Here is a 13,511-nt window from a genome sequence, read left to right as displayed (position 1 = left end):
CTGAATTCAATTAAATGAAAATGTATACGTTTATGATGACACGAGATGACATGATATAATTTTACACGACACGTTTATGCTATGCTTTGAAGTTCATGAAAGATATGTTGAGTATGATATTTGTCACTGTTGTGTGTCATGTATATGTACTTGTTATTCCTGGTACAGGTGTGTTGAGTCTCTAGACTCACTAGGAGTGTGTGATGCATGTGAGCCTGAGGATGAGGGGACTGGAGGTGTTGAACTCTGAGTAGGTAGACCTGGTGCGGTGACACGACCCGATGACCGCATGTTTTTCCGCATTATGATTTACGAGTTTTGAGAGGAGTTAAACATTTTCATACGCTGATGATTTTAAGATTTTTTATTTGTTTATGTTTACGTATGATTTTTGATGAGTTTGGTTATTTTAAACTGCACTATTTTTACTGCTAAATATTTAAGATCATTTTTAAATGTCATATTTTTCTATAGAGCGCATGTATGCGAAACGTTTAAATGTTATTTCGAAAATGCGAGTTTTGAAAAAAAATATTTCCTCACTTTTAAAACGGTAGACGTTTCAGTTGGTATCAGAGCAAGGGTCCTGTATAGGGTTGTGCTACCGTCATCTTCTGCCGCTCAGCCTTCAAGCCTCAAGTCTGTAAGTTGTATGATATTACATGTTTTAAATGTTTTAATATTATCACATGCATGTTTACATGATATATGCTTACAATACATGTTTATTGGTCGTTATGTTTTGAGATTTAATGTTTTAAAAATTTTTATGCACGTTATGACATGAAACGAGAAATTATATGATTTTTATGCATGTGAGCCTTGTGGCGGAATTGGACATGAATAAGAATTTTTCTAATGGTTATTAAGAAAAGATTGTAAATAATTTGTCTATATTAATTTTTGATTAGTAGTACTGATGTTTTACTTGTGGGTCATAAGTTAATCTTGAAGATTATGAATACTTTTGGGACTTGTAGATTTTCCTAGAAATTGTTGATGGTTCGTGGCTACTAGTTGAATTAAATTTTTGAGGATTTAACGAAAGGAATAATGATTCGAAGACTACGAAGATTTTTGAAAATATAAAAACATAGAATTTATTTAGGATGCATGCTCTACCTAATTGGATTTAAGGATTGAATTGCATGAATTGAAAATTTTAAGGACATAATTGTAATTACCCATAATTTGAGGACCTAAGTGCAAAAATAAAATTCTAAGGGACAATTTTCTAATTTGCCGAATTTTGAGATTAAATTCTGAGTTTCGAGAATTTTAAGGTTTAATAAGGCTAGGTCGAATATTTTAGGGGGATAAAAATGCAAATTTTGAAGAGTTGTAGGGCCAAAAATGTAATTTTCGATAACGTTAAGGACCAAATTGCAAATTCTGAAATTTTGAGGATTAAATTCAAAATTTTGAGGGACAGTTGGGTTAAATCAGTAATTTTCGAGGTTATGGGAATTAATTTTGGGTCTAATAAGCTTAAAATCATTGAAATTTATGTACGGGAAACCTATAAAATGGAATTAGGAACGCCAAGAACTTATGGGCAATTGTGGAATTTTTGAAATTTAGAATAAATTGGATAATGTTTGAGGAAATTAAGAATTAATGTTGCAATTTAAAAAAATTTGGGGGACTAGTTTAGCAGTAAGTGAGAATTGAATGGTTTAAATGATATGAATTGTCGGTGATTTAGGTTTGAATAAATATTTAGAATTTTGAAACACCTGAGTTATAATGTTATAGGGAATGGTAATCAAGGGGCTTCGTAGGATAAATCAACATTGGGCTTGAAAGTTTAAGCGCTAGTGAATTAATGTTGTGGCAAATTAAGAATTTAGAGTGATAATAATTTGGGGTGATGTTGATCGGTTAGCTAATTTATAAGAGTAGACATTTAGTACCAAATTTTTCGAAATTTAAGTTTGGTGTGTCATAAGTTTTAATCATGATCTTAAGAGTTAAGATTATACTTTTGTCGGAATTTAATTTTTCTAGAAAATTGGGTATGATCGATGGTTATATTACTTGATAGACGCATATAAGAATTGAGGTAGACGCCTGGTTTTAAGAAATTTTTGAAAGCCATTAAAAAACTTGAGAATAAGTGAATATTTGTGTTGGAATTATGTTATCTAATACAATTTGGGTCGCGTAAGCTTGAATTTTAAGTTTATGAAATAGGTGTTCGTACGAAATTTTTGGGTGAAAAAAAACAAATTGGGTTGAACATAAGTTACCAATGAACGAGTATTAAAATTCTTACCGAGTAAGGAGTCAAAAATCGTGATATGAGGATTCTAGAATTCTATGGATGTCATAAGCGAAATTGAATTATTAGAGTAAGTTATCACTAACAGGGGATAACTTATTAAGTTTTATACGCTAGAACTAATTAAGCATTAAGGATACATAAGAATGTGACATTTGTTTCAAGGAGGAAAGTCCAAGGGTCTTAGGCCTCAATTATATTGTAATGGGAAAGGAAATAGTTTAAGAATGTAATTGAGACTTGAAGGGCTTTAATATATAGGTAGAAGGTCGATATTGTATAATTGGGTCCTGTGGATCGACGTTACTCGAGATTTAAGATTTGCAACAATTTTATATTTGGGGTATAAATAATTAAATTACGTAAGTTTGGTATCGTAAGATAAAGATTCGATTCAATGATCTTAGGCTAATTTTGTTATGGGGTTAAGATAAGGTTTAACTTTTAAGTATATCACCGAGGATAGCAGTCGGTCATTAAATTTTGGGGCTAAGGTTTCCTAAGTTGAACTGCTTAAATGCTAATGTAACAGGACGCTGGATGTTTTGGGTATAGTATAAGAAAAATAAGGTGCAATAAATTTGGACATCCATTTCTAGTATGAGAAATTACGGAAAAGTCAGAAATTTGAGGATATAAAAAAATAGAACTAAGTCACCATAAGTCGTTTTAAGTTGCGATTCGTAGATGAGGATTTTGGAAGGCAAATTTAAGTAGGATTGAAGAGACGTAAGGACAACTTATCACTTATTTTACCAAAGTAGCGCAGCGGAAGCGTGGATATTGGGATACTAGATTTAAGAGTCTAAACTTTTTGTTCTTCGAGGATAAACGAATTTCGGGGACGAAATTCAATTTAAGGGGATAGATTGTAACGTCCCGAAAATTTAAACATTACGTAAATTTTGTCGAATCGGGGGATTTTTTGAGGGTTCGGCTATTATTTTCAAAAACTTTTCAACACGAAATATTTTTTGGAATTATGTTTGGACTTAATGGGCCTATTTTTAAGCTTATTGGCTTAATTAACTTTTAAACCTTTAATTGATAATTTAAAGTCCATTATCTATTATTTATCTATTTAATCACTACCTAAATTACTCATTAACCTAAACCTAAATCCCATAGCAGCCGACACCCTCCCCTCAGCTCCTTTTCCCATCGGTTTCCTCACCAGCAGTCCCAAGTTTTCATCGGCCTCACCGTTTCTTCAAAGGCAAAATCATCCCGAGTCTCCCTCGCATGGTTCTTGCTCTCCAACTTCATAAGGCATGCATTGTACCATCCTTTACGCATCATACACGCTATATACTTGCTGTAATATGTATATTTGGTTATGAAACTCCTGATCCAAGCGTGAGTGCGCATGGTTTGCGATTTCTCAAGTGTTTCTTGCATTCTTTTGGTTTGTCACTCACGTTTTTCCTTCAGTTTGTGCAAGGGGTCTGCCGAGGGGTTGTTGAGTTCTGTTAAGGTCGTGGTTATGATGTCAAAGGGCAGAGTTTGAGGTGTTAAATTTTAGTCGAAGAACGATCAAGAGTAGGCGGGATTGGAAGTTTGAGGAGTAGATCGGTTGTTGGGGTAGTCACGCCTGTGAAAGAGCATCTCGAGACCTGGAACAGATCATGAAGGGTCTGAACCACGGTCAAGGGGGGTTCGAACACAGCTGGGACAAGACGGGAAGCTGCTCGAGCGTTGGACGTGGGGGTTGTTCGAGTATGCTTCGCAAGGTGACAATTCGGCTTGTTTCTGCACGTGCTGGTGCAGCAGCTTTTAGTGTTGTTTTGGCTTAGTTTAGAAGGGTCATTAGGGTCCTAATGGTGAGCTTTAAAGGCTGGACATGTGGTGGTATAAGAGGGGACCGAAAGGTTTAAGATTTGGAGGCCATGTGTTGGGAGTATAATCGTATAAGGGGTGGCCGAGAGCTTTATTTAGGACAGTGGGTAGTGGCCGAAAGACTTTTGATTTAAGTACATAATTTTAGTATTAAATGTTTTAGATTGAGTTGTTTAAGTTATTGTTCAAGTAGGAAAAATTCGGTTAAGTTTTGAGTCGATTCGAGTTAAAATCGGGACCCCGGTCCAAGTTTTAAGACGAATCGATTAAGTTGTAAAATAGACTCGATTTTACATCTAGGAATGTTTATAAATATGTTTAGGGACTTTTTAAGGAGTTTGGTAAGCTTCGGGTCAATGTTAGAGGTCCAGGGGTAAAACGATAAGTTTCCAGGGGTAAAATTGTCATTTTGCACCTTGGGTGAGATTTTGATCTTGGCAGCGCCCTGAGCACAAATTCATGATATTTTAAATGCTTATGCATCATGTTTAAAATTTTTAAGCAATTATGATAAATATGTTGAATGATTGGTTTAAAGAAAATGTTACGTATATGCATGTTTTTATTAAGATGATTATGATGCTATTTTTGAAGGATAGGATTTGATTGTGACTGACGATGTATATGTATACGATGACATGAGATATGATGAGCTGAAGCCCAGGCTCAGTTAGCGGGTAATGCTGTCGCTGATGTCCCCTGCCGCCGGGTATCACGGTTTTATTGATGGATCCATCGATAGGGCTGATACGATAGAGCTACTACGAAAGTCACAACTAATGAACTGAATGCAATTATATGAAATTGTATACGTTTATGATGACACGAGATGACATGATTTGACATGATATGATTTTACACGACATGTTTATGCTATGCTTTGAAGTTAATGAAAGATATGTTGAGTATGATATTTTTCACTGTTGTGTGCCATGTATATGTACTTGTTATTCCTGGTACAGGTGTGTTGAGTCTCTAGACTCACTAGGCGTGTGTGATGCAGGTGAGCCTGAGGATGAGGGGACTGGAGGTGCCGAACTCTGAGTAGGCAGACCTGGTTCGGTGACACGACCCGAGGACCGCATGTTTTTCCGCATTTTGATTTACGAGTTTTGAGAGAAGTTAAAAATTTCAATGATTTTAAGATTTTTTATTTGTTTTTGTTTACGTATGATTTTGGATGAGTTTGGTTATTTTAAACTGCACTATTTTTACTTCCAAATATTTAAGATCATTTTTAAATGTCATATTTTTCGGTAGAGCGCATGTATACGAAACGTTTAAATGTTTTTTCGAAAATGCGAGTTTTTTTAAAAAATTATTTCCTCACTTATAAAACGGTAGAAATTTCAGTTGTGAACCCGCGGCTAGCTGTATTTCTGAACCATTGTGTGTCACACAAGTATTGAATCGTCTGTTCCCGCTGAGACAATAAATTTAAATAGTTGAATTTATATAAATTAAAAGATAGTAAATTCTTGGAGTTGAATTTATGATAATTAAAATTTGGAGAGAATAATTCAATGAGTTGAATTTATGAAAAGTTGAGAGTTTAAAATATTAAAAAGTTGATAATTTAAAATATTAAACTCAAACGTTAAGTTTATAAAAGATTAAATTAAATGTAATGGGAGATTGCATAATAGGCTTGTAGGAGTATAAGTCTGACATACTAATTAATTAAATTCATAATGGTCTTTGAAACATTAATTAATTAAACTAGTTTGACTTGTCAAATTAATTAACTAAGCCCATTAGTGTTTTATTTAATCATGGAGCCTTAAACCTATAATCAGGAAAATTAGGTTAATGACTCTTGTTTAAAAGGAAACAAACCTGGTCTCCATGATAGTAGTTTTCCAAAAATTCTACTCTCAAATCTCTCTAATTTTAAGCCACCTTACAGAATTTTTAGCTTTTGATCCGTCAACGTTCTTTTGACCTCCACGTTAAATTTTTTCTAAGTTTTCTACTACATTATAAAAGAGGAACAAATATTCCAGTCATTGATTTGATAGGAGATCAAAGAAAGAAGATTTCAAGAATATCATTTGTAGGGAATACTTCAAGAGCTATATTCACTAAGCTCGGAATAGTTGGTGTCAAGTGATTTATTCACTAAATATAAATTCATAAACATCCTATGAATGTTTATTTTTTTCAAACCATACGAGTGTCTAAAGACGTTATTTGAATGCCAAATTAAATTTTAAAACTTCCGCAGCATTTTGGACACGAGAAAACCGATTTTCAACAGTGGTATCAGAGCCAGGTTCTCTATATCTTATTGTTTAGGTTTCATGTTGAGTATTTTATCTCTAACGACGCAAGAAATTTATTCAGAAAATTGAAGGACCATTAAATTTTTTTCTTTTAATTGAAAAAAATTCGAACTCCCCGGAACAATTTCGCACAGTGTGCACGCCAGCGTCCAATCTGATCAGCCACGAGCGGGCATCGCTTGCAGGTTCCCGGAATGTCTCGAGCACCATGCTGTGTCATGGGCATGAATTTTTCGGGACTAGGTTGCGATTTTCTGATTTTACAAAAATTTAGATAAAATTGATATTTTTTGAATATTTGTTCAATTTTTTCCTAAAAATCAAATATTTAATTTATTAATTTCTTTAATAATTGTAGTGGTTAGTAATAAAATTACTAGATGCATGATTCAATCAATTAATTAAATTTATTTAATAAATTGATGTTAATATATGATATTAAATACATGAAGAATGATCTAGAGCATTGACCAATATGATTATGTGTATGTTAAGATATCTTACTATTTTATTCATTTTGTTATTATTTTAATATTATTAAAATTTAAAATGGCCTGGTTTATGGCTTGTTCCCACCCATAAGATATATCTCTTATGTGTCATTACTATTCAAATGTAATTATTAGAAATTTTGGAGATTAAGAATGGAAGTTTGTGGGCCTGATGCACAAGATGAAGACATATAAAATATTGCAAGCTCTTGTAATAAACTGTATTTGCATCCCTTCGTTCACCTAGGTTATGAGCCTGGATCTATGTCAGGCTCACATGGATCTAATAATGTTGATGATCGATCATCTTTATTAATTTGTTATTGAATGTTATATTATGATATATATTTATATGCGATATATAGTAGTATGCATGTATGTATATTATTAAATAATATAGTTCCATGAATCCGAAAAACATATAAACTCGCGGTACGCGATTTTAAATTAAAACTATGAGACAATTTTAAAAATTAAAATCCCTCGTTGTGGATAAGATTCAAAATTTATATCAAACTGAAAAAGAAAAAATTAAAATAGTTTAATTTATTTCTGCCTTCCATCAATCGTGGTGGCATGATGAATGCTACGAGAGGTCAATGTTTGGCTCATATTATTGAGGAGGCATGGACGCCCAAAAGTTGTGAATTCCACCGACATATGATGTGAATTGAGTGGAACTCCCATGACTTTGGCTTATATTATTGAGGGAACTCATGTGACGTTTTACTACAATTCAACATTGATGTGTCGATTTGACACGTAAAAATAATTAACGTCATATTATTTGATCCTTATTAAACATGAGGCGAAACACAAAGAGGTTGCATAGGGATGCAATTGGATTCTACCTTTCAGAAATTATAATTGTCTGAAATTATTTAGTATCATAATTGTCTAATTAGATTCTACGTGCTTACTAAGGAAATATGATTTCCTTTTTTCATTAAAGAGTAGTGGAAATATCAAATAGTGGGAGGAAAAATTATATAATAAAAATCTATAATTTATATCTTAAAATTATTTAAAAAAAATCAGTAACCATTATCTGTTTTCGTTTTCAGTATATTTATGATGACGTCTTGTAACTCGTTTTTAATCATTCTTGATCAAAACAAGTTGACTAACCCTAACTATAATGATTGGTTTAAAATTTAAAGATTGTTCTGAACTCAGAAAAGATTGCATATGTTCTTGATAAGAAGCCACAGAAAGAAGCACCTTCGGACGTCAGTGAGACTGAATTGGCAAAGCTTGAGAAATAGTGGAACCATGATCTTCAAGCTAAAAGGAACATGTTAGCTTCTATGCCGAATGAATTGACGAGGAGGTTCAAAGAGGCAATGAATACTGCTGACATTCACCTTCATCTGAAAGAGTTGTATGGTATACAAACTCGCTCAGAGAGACATGCTACTGTTAAAGAACTCATGACTACATGCCTGCGAGATGGAAATTTGGTCCATGAGAATGGTTTAGGATGACTGGGGTTATTAAGAAGTTGGTGGGACTCAACGTGGTTATTCCTAGTGAGCTCTCGACGGATATTCTCTTGTTGTCACTGCCCCCCTCATTTGATGTATTCGTGGTCAATTATAATATGAACAAGCTTTAGGTCACCCTTGAAGAGTTGGTCAACATTCTTACTACCTATGAGGCCACAATCAAGAGCTCGTCGTCCGGTACAAAAAAAGAGCTCAAATAAGAATCCATACAAGAAAACCACTCAGGGGCCCACAAAGCCCGAAAAATAAGAACATATTTGTTTCCATTGCAACAAGTCTTGACATTGGAGGCGCAATTATGGGCATGATATGTTTTACACTGAAGTAAATGTCTCAATCAATTCTTTTTCTTGGGTACTGATACTAGATGAGGTTCTCATATATGCAATAATTTGTAGGTGATGGCAAGAAGCAAAAGACTTAGAGATGGAGAGATATTTATGATATTAAGAAATTGAGCAAGGGTTGTTGCAATTGCTATTGGAGATGTTATTTGATTTTAAACAATAATTTTAAATTACTTTTGAGAGGCGTAGGGATGATTGTTCTTGTATTTTTGCTGAAAGTATTTGTATATTTACAAGAATGAATGTTTGATAGGAGAAGGCGAATTAATGAACGATCTTTATAACTTAAAATTAGAAGATGTTCCATAGAACAATATCCAAGTACATATGAACACAATAACAAACCAAAGAAAATTAGATGATCCAAATCCAACACAAATATTTCACACTAGAATAGGTCATATTTTCCAAAGAATAATGCACAAACTAGTGGAAGAATAAATGTTTGAGTTATCATACAAAATCTCTACCTACTTGTGAATCCTGTCTAAAAGGAAAAATTAGCAAGACTATCTTTAATGGAAATGTAGAACGTGCACATGGTCTACTGGATTTGATCCACACAGACGTTTGTGGTCCGCTAAGTGTTAGCATAAAATATGGACAATCCTACTTTGTTACCTTTATTGATGACTATTCGAGGTATTGATATGTCTATTTGATGAGACACAAATCTGAAGCATTTGAAAAGTTCAAAGAATTCAGATCAGAAGTGGAAAAACAATTAGAAAGGAGTAATAAGACACTTCGATTTGATCGAGGTGAGGAATACTTAAGTACTGAATTCTTGGATTATCTACAGTGTCCAAAAACTAATACACGTAAACCTCATTCATGATTAAATTTGTTAATTTATTTTATTAAGTTAATATGATTGAAATGATGTATGTAATATATTTACATTATTTTTATGTCTTTATATGCCCTTGTTTATGCAAAATTAAATATTATCTTGAGTTTCAGTTTTTCAGGTGAATATTCGATGATGGGCCGAGGATAGGGGATTGGAGACGATTTAGGTGATAAAATTAAATGTTATATTTTATTTTTAATTTAACAAATTATTTACTTTAAATTATTTATGAAATATATCATTTTAAGGTTAAATTAAATTTATTAGATGAATTAAAATATTTTAAGAATTTTATTTTCAATTTTCAAAAATTAGGAGTTAATTCTATAATTTATGGTTTATTATTTTATAAATTTTGTGAGATTAATTATTTATAATTAATAGTTTAACCATTTAATTAATTTAATTAAAAGTAGAAAAAATAAAAGAAAAACTCACGCACATACACTAAAGTGGACTCACACACATACTCACACTTTTGGACACACTAAAACTCACCTAAAAAGCTAGGGTTGTGCCTACTTTGAGCAGAATCCTCTTGAGCACTCATCCTAGCAATATTCTGGAGAGTTTAGTGAGTTTTTTTAAGAAAAACGTCAAGGAATCGTCCTCCATTCATCCTCCACGTACCCTCGCGCTGGTATTTGTTTATTCGAGTGTTTAGATGGAAAGACATGTTCTAAAACTTCTTGACGCATCGATCATGTCATATATGTTTATTTGATGTAAAATATGCATGAAAAATGTTGGTTATATGCAAAGATTGATGGGTAATGATTTAAACTATTTCTGAAAATTCTGTGTCACAAAACTCATCATTCTCTGTTATTTCGATTTCTGCGATTTACAGGTTAGTTTTCTGGAAACATTTTGAACATATGATTTGTAGTAATCTGTATTATCTTTGATTCAATAGTAAATCCGTAACTTTATGATGCGAAACGAGGGAGATATGACTTTTATTGTAAAACTGCACAACTTGTGAAAATCTTGTGCCTGTTCTTCATTTTTTCTTAAAGTTTTTGGTTGCAGGCTTCATGTGGATTGTCTGGAATATTGCCGCTATGGACATATCTTAGGATGTTTTTAGATGCTATTTAGTAGTCCTTGAATAGTAGGAGGTCGCCTGGTCGAGCCTAGAACCGTAGGAGATGCAAGCTGCCTGCATGAGACCATGAGGGGTTGTTTGTGTTCGATCCATTGGTTCAGGGTAGGGGCTGGGCTAGGGCTTGTGGCTAGGGTCTTGACATTGTCTTAGGGTCCTATGGTGAGCCTGTTGTAGTTGGTATGGGTCTGATCTAGGTGCAAGATTGGTTTGGATAAGTTGGAGTGCATGTGTGCGAATGGGTTTCCTTGTTTCCTTGTGTGAGATCCCGAATATAAAATAGCATTGATGACATTTTCGTAAATAAGTTGAAAAATAATGAATTAATTTTAAGGGCAAAATGGTAATTATGTTATGGATTTTAACATAATTGTCCGAATATTAGTCCAAATGATTTGAGATTTGAATATAATGTAGAAAATTCAAAGATAGAGAAGTTTCATGTTTAGAGTTTTGGAAAATTGGATCGTTTGACTGATAAAAAAGGATATATCATTTTATTATATTATTTTATTAATATAATATAATATAATATTAAAATAAAAAAAAAATATATATAAAGTTGGGGCGGTGGAATTGCAATTCCACCGCATCACCATTTTCAACAGAAGACGCGCGAGAGAGAGGACTTATCGGTTTATCTAATCGACGAACCGACTTCAGTTCTGGGATCGTTGACACGAGGTCTTCGATTTGAGGTATAAATTTTATAGTTTTGGTGAGGTTTGAAATCCGTCAATTTTTGAAATAAATCCGATAAATTGTGAAATCATACAGAAATTGAAGATTGTTGAGTAGTGTATGATTTTAACGGAGTAGAGAAGATTATAGTGATGTTATTTTGAATTATTCTCAATTTATTATAATTAGAGAATTTTAATCGTAGGGTTGAGATTGAATAATTATTTTTCAGTTATTATTATTAATTCTGATAAATATATGCGGTAGAATAACCGACAAGAAACTAAATTTTGAAGTCGGAATTGAATTATGTTATGATTTGAATTCGATATGAATTTTCGAAGTTTCAAAAGATATTTGAAACTTATATTATTGAATTTGAATGATGTTATTGATTGAAATGAATATGCTATTGATGTAGATAGATTATTATACTGATATCTTCAAGCTACATCAACTGGAACGAAGAATTGAGGTATGTTGCGACCGTGTAACATACAACAGGTATCTGTATTATATGATATATGTCGGATTGATTTGATTGATTGGAATGAGAATACATGTCTATATGCCTTATTTGTTGATTGATGTGGCATACATGACATTGAGACTTGAGATATCGATGTATAAAATAAATATTTTGTTAACACACATCGTTTGATGCATACATCGATACATGACATGCACGTTGAGCTATGATCCTTGGATACCCTGATATGATTTGATTGGATTCTGGGGTTTGTGAACACAATTGCTATGTTGGTATTATATGACCCATAGACAATTGTGGCCCCGATGACTGGATATGAGATTTGGGATTTGATGGCGCTTTGTCGACGCTATCATACGAGAATCCCTTATTGAGGCCGGTGTGCCAGCTCGAGCATTGATTTGATAGCGATTCGTTTGATTCTGACATGTGCTCAGTGGATGGGCATTTGACCTGATACCTCCACGACATACATGCATTGCATACCATATATCATTATTTAGATATCTGTGGTATATATGATTGGTTGTTCCATACGGAGCTTTGCTCACCCCAAGGGGGGCTGTTGTTGTCTTTGTGTGTGGACAATGGAAGGTACTCCAGGATATCAGGAGACCGGAGAGGGTACTTCTGGAGGGAACCACAGTTTGGGCTGATGTTTTATGTTTATGTCTTGTTCCCAGTATATATGTATATGTATTTATATAACGGGGCATGTCCCGAGGATATGAGTTGTTTGTATATGATTGGTTATGATTTCGTGTGGGCATGTTTATGATGTGAGATTAAATACTAGTTTTAGTATTTAAATTATAGAAGAAATATTTCGGGCTCATTGTAAAGAAATTTTAAACTTGTTTTCCGCTGTAATTAGTTAACCCTAATCAGATTGCATTGTAATAACGCTTAGGAGCTAAGGGCCCCACACCTTGTGTTCGAACCGTGGGTTGCATGGCTTGGGCTGGTGGTTTGGCCATGGTCCAGGGGTGGTTCGTCTGAGTCATGGGCTAGCATGTTGTCTAAGTGTGCATCGAGTCCCGAGTCGCTTGGTAACACGTAATTCGTTTTATTTAATTCGGGAGTCGTACTGGTAATATATAAATTTAGGGGCTGTTTTGGTTGTTTATTTTAGGTGTCGTGGCAGAGTGTCCGGGGGAGATCCAACGAGGTTCTCGACTTTTGTAAGTATGACGTGTAAAGGAATAATATTTTGGAGCTATGTAAGTTGTCTTGTGGCCAAATTATGTTTATGGGTTTGAAAACCAGAGAATCTGTCCGGGGACCTCTCCAACCTCTTCGGAGGATTTAAGTTATGTTATGGAGCGGAAATCCAGTCCAAGGGCTATGGTAATCCATGCCGGCCTAGTGCTGTGGATTAGTTTGATTAAACAAATTATGTTATGGTGCCACATTTAAATCGAAAGAAACTCTACGCAAAATGTTTTAAGTTATGTTAGCACGAGAATGTTTTATGAAGATATTTTATGCATGAAAGTCACGTCATATTTATTTATTTATTTATGCCCAAGTTATTTTAAGTACAATTATGTTTAAATGCATGATTTTTATTACATATTATTTGTTATTCACGGTTTATACATTATGATTATTTAGACTCACTAGACTTGATTGGTGCATAC

The sequence above is a fragment of the Primulina tabacum genome, chromosome 16 (genome assembly GCF_025594145.1).
Source record: "Primulina tabacum isolate GXHZ01 chromosome 16, ASM2559414v2, whole genome shotgun sequence".
In the NCBI taxonomy this organism is placed as follows: Eukaryota; Viridiplantae; Streptophyta; class Magnoliopsida; order Lamiales; family Gesneriaceae; genus Primulina; species Primulina tabacum.
Note: the sequence above shows the minus strand (reverse complement) of the source record.